The sequence below is a fragment of the Benincasa hispida genome, chromosome 7 (assembly GCF_027475165.1).
Source record: "Benincasa hispida cultivar pf3 chromosome 7, pf3_genome.v1.1, whole genome shotgun sequence".
Lineage (NCBI taxonomy): Eukaryota > Viridiplantae > Streptophyta > Magnoliopsida > Cucurbitales > Cucurbitaceae > Benincasa > Benincasa hispida.
Window position 1 is genome coordinate 25,205,181 of NC_143484.1, and position 8,104 is coordinate 25,213,284.

At 30.5% G+C, this 8,104-nt stretch overlaps 1 long non-coding RNA gene across 2 annotated transcripts; it reads left to right on the forward strand.

Annotated features, from left to right (window-relative positions):
- The first annotated feature begins 811 nt into the window (after positions 1-811).
- On the forward strand, positions 812-3,452 carry LOC120081880 (uncharacterized). 2 transcript variants are annotated; one of them, XR_005482974.2, is made up of 4 exons: positions 812-1,063; positions 2,459-2,781; positions 2,883-2,933; positions 3,166-3,452. It is a non-coding gene; the product is annotated as an uncharacterized LOC120081880 (long non-coding RNA). The 2 variants fall into 2 exon arrangements; XR_005482973.2 differs by lacking the exon at positions 812-1,063 and having other exon boundaries at positions 2,390-2,781.
- The last annotated feature ends 4,652 nt before the right edge of the window (positions 3,453-8,104 follow it).

Consider the following 8,104-nt stretch of genomic DNA (forward strand, 5'->3'; position numbering starts at 1 on the left):
TCAAGAAATTCTAAATTTGCACAAGTAGTTTGGGAGAACTAAATGCTTCTTTATGCCTTATAGACATAGTCTAAGCTACCCTTCAACTGCCAGCTCCTACTTAACCTTCTTTTGACGTGGCTACAACAGGCATAACAATTTCCAGCTCCTCCTTGAGTTGTCTTCAGCCCACAAATTAGCCTTCCACCTCTTATTTCCCATGAGTGAAGTGTCTTCAACCTAAAACAACTCTATCTCCACATATGCCCAAACTTAGCCAATTCTACTTCCTCATGCAAGTGTTCAACCTCCTTTGGTCACGTCTTACTTCTCATGCATGCATTTGACCAAATGCTCTCCACCTCATGCTTGACCCTAAAAACGTGGCCCTCCCCTCTTGTTTTTCTTACACCATTTTTTTCTTGGAATTATTCTTAACACATCCTTCTTCCTCGCGCCTCTTACTTTCTATGTGTATGAGGTGTCGCTTGTTTGTCTAACTTCCCTTTATGCAAGGAAAACGTAGGCAACTCCTTTTCCCTTTTTTTTTAAAATCTATTTTCCTCCAATTTTACTTAAATTTTATATTCAATAAATTTCTCTTTTTGTTTAACTTGATAAATTTTCCTTTGCCCAAATAAACCATACTTATTCCATTCCATTAAATAGTCTCATCCTTTGTATTTAATATCTTAAATATTCCACATAAAGAATCTCACTCATCCTTATCCTTATCTTGATATATAAATGAAGGATAACACTAAACCTTATCCATTTTATTCAATTCCTACTAAATTTCCAAAACAAACTGAATCTCAAATTTACAAATTGAATCTCAACCTATAAGATTTCTATTAGTTCCAAGAAGAGAAAACAAAAGAGGAGAGGTCTTACACTCCTCTTTGAAACCCCTAATCAATGCTCTGCTCGTTCGATATTCGTCTTCCTCTCATGTCTACTTTCCTCCTCTCTGAAACCCTAATCTAAGGATCGCATAACGCGAAGAGAATGTTAAAGTTCTCCCTTGCCTTTCCATTTTGGCCAAAAATCATGTCTCTAGTAGGGGAGGGCTCCTTCTCGAAAGGTTAGTTACTCATCTTTAAGGTCGAAGATGATGGCTCTTTATTGCATTAGTGTGATACTTGATTTTCATTAGTTTTGATTTGCTTGCTTCGGATTTATTCTTATTCGGTCTTGGTTTGAATATATCGAATCTATCATTTTTTAGTATTTGTTTGCATGTTTCAAATTTATTATGATTAGGTTTTAATTCGAATGCTTGAATCTGTAGTTATTTGGTTCTAGTTTGCATGTTTCAGATCTTTTATTCTTTGGTACCATTTTCATTTTTTTTTTTCTTTTTGATATGTTCTTCTTGGGTTTTGCTTTGCATGCTTTGAATTTGATATCATTCCACCTTCCATTGAGTACTTTGGATCTATTCTTATTTGGTTTCGGTTTGCATGTTTCGAATATGATATTCTTTGGTAATGCTTTGATTGTTTTGGATTTGTTATTTTTGGGTTCTGGTTTGTATGTTTCTTACCTATTCTTATTTAATTTTTTCTTGATTGTTTGGATGTGTTATTCTTTGTTCATGCTTTGTTTTGAATCTGTTTCATTGTTTGTAATTTATTATATTTCAAATTTCATGTTTTCATTAATGTATTTAGTCCCAGTTTGTAATCCCAAACCTATCTTTGTTCCAATGTTTTTAGGCCGATGATGAATGTTCCTTTTTTTTCCCACTATTTAACTAATTGATAATTTTTTTTCTACATATGAGGATTTTTTTTTCAATAATTACAATCTTGTTTTTATTCATTTAATTAATAACTGTTTTTAATTATACATGTTTCATGTTTTGATACTTCAATTCCTTTTAAGAACTTATGAATATGTTTTCCCTTTATTACTTCCCTTATTTGTTAAATTTGTTTGTGTTTGCCAAATAAAACATGTTTTATGATGTATTTATTGGTTCATCATGATCTATACTTGAGGTCTCCTTATGCTTGAAAAGAAATTATTTTCTATTTGATGTATTATATCTGGTGTGATTATAACTTAAGCCTACTATTTTTTATTTTTATTTTATTTTATTAGTACCAATAGTTGGATTATTGATGTTGACTATGTTCTTGGTTCTACCATTCAAACGTTTGTTTTCTGATTATGACCAATTCTGATAATGAATAAATTGATATACCATACCTAACGCCACTATTTTGAGAGTTTCTTTTATCATTTATGATAGTTTTCAACTTATGTTTGTGTTGGGATTATGAATGGTTGGATTATTAGTTTGATTCTGACCAAATTAGTTACTTTCATCTCTTTTAATTAATGAAAAAGTAGTGGTTGTCTCTTCTATTTATTTATTACTATTATTATTTTTTATGGTTGAGTTGGTGGTTGAAGGGATAAATTGATGTCACTTCTATTAATTTTAAAACACTATTCCAACTTCATTTGACAGTTTGTGAATGGTGGTTGGGTTTTAAATGCTTCCATTGTACTTAACTTCTATATATATTTCTCACTTCACTAAATTACACCACCTCTTCAAAGTTGATTCGCATCCAAAGGGTAAGATGTTTGGTCTTTTTTCCCTTTCAAGGGGTAAGTCATCATCTAACTTCGCCTTATTTATTTATTTTTTACTCTCATACACTCTTCTATATTGTTTTTTTTATTTCATATTTCTCTTCTTCATGTGACGGATCCATTGTGAATTATTTCAAACAACTTCACTTCTTCTATCAAGTTAAAATATCATAGTGCACGGTTAACTTTAGTAAGGTACGGTTGAAAATTATTTGTATTTTTCTTTTTGCTTGCAAGTTTACTTGCCTATTAATAAATTTATGTTCTTACTATTACTTCATTTTGTGAGAATGTAGGTTGGAACGTTCGTGACAAAGCACTATTCTCCTTTCGACACATAATTCATTGTACGAATCTTGATTTTTTGTTTGTCTAATATATTACCTTATTTTTTTAAGGTTATTTTGTACATGACTCTTACTTAGGTATGTTTTCATCTTACTTAAAAATATTAGGACATTGGTTATTAATGATTTCATTTTCTTGTATGTATAAGTGCAATATATTTACTTATCAGTTATTGATTATTTTAAGTGAATAAAAAATCAATGAGTAAGTAATAGTTCTGAAATTTTGCAGAATTATTATTTATGTGATGCTGCCATGCTAGCTATCCAAATGCTGAAAGATTTTTGCCTACCTATCGAGGACGACAATACCATCTGACTGAGCAGCGAGGAGGGAATCTGCCAATGAGTCGGAAATAAATTTTTAACATAAGGCCTTCATTTGCACAAACTGTGATCGAAAGAGCATTTATGGATAGACGAAGAGGACAGGATTCTAGTTGAATAGATGTTACAGCTTGTATAGTTCGACCCTTGGTGCACTAATAATGGAATATTTAGACCAAGATTTCTCGTGAATATCTTGTTGGCTTTTTGACCCTTAATCACAAATTAATTAATTAATTAATGTTTTAATGATAAAAAAACCTAATTTTATTTACTAAAAATTTTATTATTTTGAATAATTCATAGCGTAGAGCTCAGAAAAACGATTCTGATGCCTTTTGAATCATCCAAATTGGAGTTTGGATGAAAAAGATATAACCAATAAAAGTGTAATGGAATTATACTCGAGATGGTGATGTGGCAAATTAATTATCAAATTAGACCCATTAGAGAGTGCCACTTAGAACAAGAGGGGTGAGTGATATATGGGACTTAAAATTGCAATTGGTGGATTTTAGTTTTATTAAAAGAAAAGAGATTTAAAAGAAATTGTTTTGGTTGAAAATTTAAATATATATATATATATATATATATATATAAAGTGATCGTTGGTCACTTTAAGTGCTTTTAAAAAAAATATATATTTATCTTATATTTTCACTTTTTCACTTTCAATCTCCACCTTCCATTTAACTTTTTGATCAATTCAATGGTGCAAATCAAAATTTGATTTTTACCCCATTTCCCTCTCATTTTATACTTTACCTTCTCCAAAATTATTTCAACTTTTCACATTTTACAATCCTCAAAATTAGCCCAAAAAAAAAAAACATCATTGTTACTCTCTCTACAAACTTACCATTTTCTTTCTTTTCCTCTTATTCTTGAGAGAAATTTTTATTGTATTGTGCGGATTAAAGTATGTGAGCTCAAACTTGTATACCCACTCTTTTTAGAAAGTTTTATTGTGTGATTTAAGACTTCAAAACATTGTAACAGTTAGATCCTAACCCGTGGAAATGATTGGGTTTGCTCTTGAACCCCTAAAAGGAGCAAAGTAGTGGTTCGACTCTCATCCATGGATAGAGTCAAAGAAGTTTTTTTTTTTTTTTTTTTTAAATCAAAGTCTCAAAAGGCATTTGGAAAAGTGGATATAGGTCATGTTTGACTAAATCACTGTAAAAATCACAGTGTCTTCCTTTCTATCTCTTTTCTAGTTATTTTTGCATTTAATTTTAATCTCTTGATTTTGTTGGTTGAGATTGATCGAGTATGTTGTTACATAATTTTTATCAATCTTTTTATTTAGCATAAATTAGAGTTTTTATTAATTTAATTTAAAAATATCTAATTAGATCAAATTGAGCATACTTTAAGAAAAAGTTTAATTAAACCATATTCACTCCTCTAGAGTTGCTATACCATTCCAACAATTGGTATCAGAGCAAGATTGCTCTCTTGAAATTGAATTTTCTAGATAAACTTTATTGTTAGAGCATTACGGCAAACCTAGTAGCAAATGGAATTGTTGAAGGGCAATCTACTTCTAGACCTCCTTATTTTGATGGTTCAAACTATGCATATTGAAAAGCTAGAATAAAAATTTATTTGCAATCTATTGACTACAATTTGTGGTTAATTGTTGCTAAAGGTCCTTATGTACTAATAAAAAAGGTTGATAATGTTGATAAGCCTAAATTAGAATAAGAGTACGATGAACATGAAATGAAAATGTGTTCTTTTAATGTTAAGCTATTAATTGTTTGTATTAGATGAATTTCCACTTAAGAAATTTGGAATATTCTTGAAATTACTCATGAAGGAATAAATCAAGTTAAAGAGTCTAAAATTAGCATGTTTGTTCATAATTATGAATTATTTAAAATGGATGCTAATGAGTCTATGACGGATATGTTTACTAGATTTACTAATATTATTAGCTTTGAAGGGACTTGGTAAATTTTATACAACATCCGAAAATCTTAGGAAAATTCTTAGGTCTCTACCTAAGACTTGGGAAGCAAAGGTGATGGAAATCCAAGAAGAAAATGATCTCACTAAACTTCCATTGGAGGAACTTGGTTCACTCATGACCCATGAGATCACTTTGAAGAAGCACTTGGAGGATGAGTCCAAAAAGAACAAGAGTATTGCATTAAAGACCATCTCCTTGGAAGTTGACTCCAAAGATGAGGATGTCCGTGATGAAGATGACATTGCCTATTTTTCACGTAAGTACAAAAATTTCATCAAGAGGAAGAAGCAATTCAGGAAACACCTATCAACCGAGAGATTCAAAAGGTGAGAAGAGCAAAAAGGATGAGGTGAAATGTTATGAATCCAAAAAGTTGGGTCATATAAGAATGGATTGTCCACTCCTCAAATCATTTTAAAAAATCCAAGAAGAAGGCAATGAAGGCTACTTGGGATGATAGTAGCGAAAGTGAAAGTGGAAGTGATGATGAAGAAGTAGCACACATTGGTCTTATGGCTCATAGTAAAAAAGATGGTGAACTTGATGATGAGGTAACTCTAGAACCCCCTTCTTATGATAAATTGTTTGAAGCTTTTGGAAATATGCAAAATGACTTAGAAAAATTTAGCTCAGAATATATTGTGCTTAAGAAGAAATGCAATACTTTGACTAGTGAAAATAAATCTTTACTTGATGAAATTGCTTGCTTTAAAGAGAGTGAGCTTGTTGAGAAAATTGATGGAATAAATGTCTTTTGTGATGAGCATGTTTGTGATTGCGATGAGAAAAATGCATTGCTCGATAAAGTTAGATTTCTTGAGCATGATGGTTGTGAAAAGGATAATTTGATTAAATCACTTAAATAAAAAGAATTAAATGTTTTGCAAGAACTTGATAGAGCTAAAGAGCCTATTAAAAGGTTGACAATAGGTGCTCAAAGATTGGACAAAATAATTGAAGTAGGCAAGCCTTTTGGTGATAAGAGAGGTTTAGGCTATATTGATGAATGTTCTACTCCTTCAAGTTCTAATTATATTTGTTAAAGAATCTTCTATTGTCCTAATATGCCCAACATTGTGTCTAATAATGCTAAATCTAGTTTCGTGCCAACATAACTGTGGTGTTGAAGGTCATATTAGACCTAAGTGCTTTAAATTGAAGTATGGCCACACTACTTCTTCAAGAAGAAACTTTTCTCAAAGAGTAAAGTCTTACAATGCTCCAAGAAAGAATTTCTCCAAGAAGAGTAAAGTGCATAAATCTGTTGTTAGAAATAAATCCTTGCATAACGTTGTTTGTTTTTCTTGTGGCAAATATGGTCATAGAGCTCATTCTTGTTACTTATCTAGATCCGATGCTTGTAATGCTAATGCAAAAATGAAATGGGTCCCTAAATTTGTAAATGCTAACACTATTGGACCCAAACAAGTGTGGGTACCAAAGAATCAAACTTAATTATTTTGTTTGTAGGTTTGTTTGAAAGCCTCCAAGAAAAATAAGTGGTACTTGGATAGTGGTTACTCAAGGCACATGACCGGAGACCGATCCAGGTTTATTTCTTTCTCCAGAAACAAGAAAGATAAAATTATTGGCAAGGGCAATAGATAATGAATCTTCTATTTGGATTGAAAATGTGCTTTTAGTTGATGGTTTAAAGCATGATTTACTTAGTATTAGTCAAGTGTGTGACAAATAATTAAGAATTGTATTTGATAAAAATAATTGCATTGTTGAAAATGCTTGTGATAGAAAAGTCATATTTATTGGAAATAGGGATGAAAATGTGTATACCATTGACTTGAATGATTGTCCTATTATTGATAAATGTCTTTCCATGTTGCATAATGACTATTGGTTATGGCATAGAAGACTAGGACCATGCTAGCATGTACTTAATTTCAAATATTTCCAAAAAAAATTTGGTTAGAGGTCTTCCTAAATTTAAATTTAAAAAAGATAAAGTTTGTGATGCTTGTCAAATGGGAAAGCAAACTAAGTTTTCTTTCAAATCTAAAAATGTGATCTCTACTACTAGACCCCTACAACTATTACACATGGACTTATTTGGCCCTTCTAGAATTGCTAGAGGAAACTATTATGCATTTGTGATAATTGAGGATTTTTTTAGATTTACTTGGGTTTTGATGATAAAATAAATAAGGATGATGCTTTAAAAAGTTGTATTAGTTTTGCTAAAAGATTCAAAATGAAAAAGGATTTTTTTATTGGGGGTTTTTTAAATATAAAAAAATATTTAAAAATATTTACACTTTATAGCAAAAGTTCCAAAAGTGTTTTATACTTTTGAAACTTTTTTCTATAAAATATAAAGATTTTAAAGATTTTTTTATTTATAAGAATTTCCCTTTTTTATTTCTAAAATTAAGAGTGATCATGAAGGAGAATTCGATAATGATGCCTTTAAAGTTTTTTGTGAAGAAAATGGTTTTTCTCATAAATTTTTGTCACCAAGAACTCCTTAATAAAATAGTGTGGTTGAAAGAAAAAATCGTACTTTGCAAGAATTTGTTAGGTCAATGTTGAATGAGTTTGATCTACCAAAATATTTTTGGGCGGAAGCCGTTAATACCGCTTGCTATGTTTTAAATAGAGTTTTAAATAAATCATCTTTAGATAAAACTCCTTATGAGCTTTGGTATGGAAAAATTTCAAATGTTGGGTATTTCAAAGTTTTTTGTTGTAAATGTTTTATTTTGAATAACAAAGAAAGGCTCGGAAAATTTGATTCTAAGATGGATGTTGGCATTTTCCTAGGATATTACTCTACTAGTAAAGCTTGTAGAGTTTTCAATAAGAGAACTTTAGTTATTGAAGAATCTATGCATGTTTTATTTGATGAATCATGTAA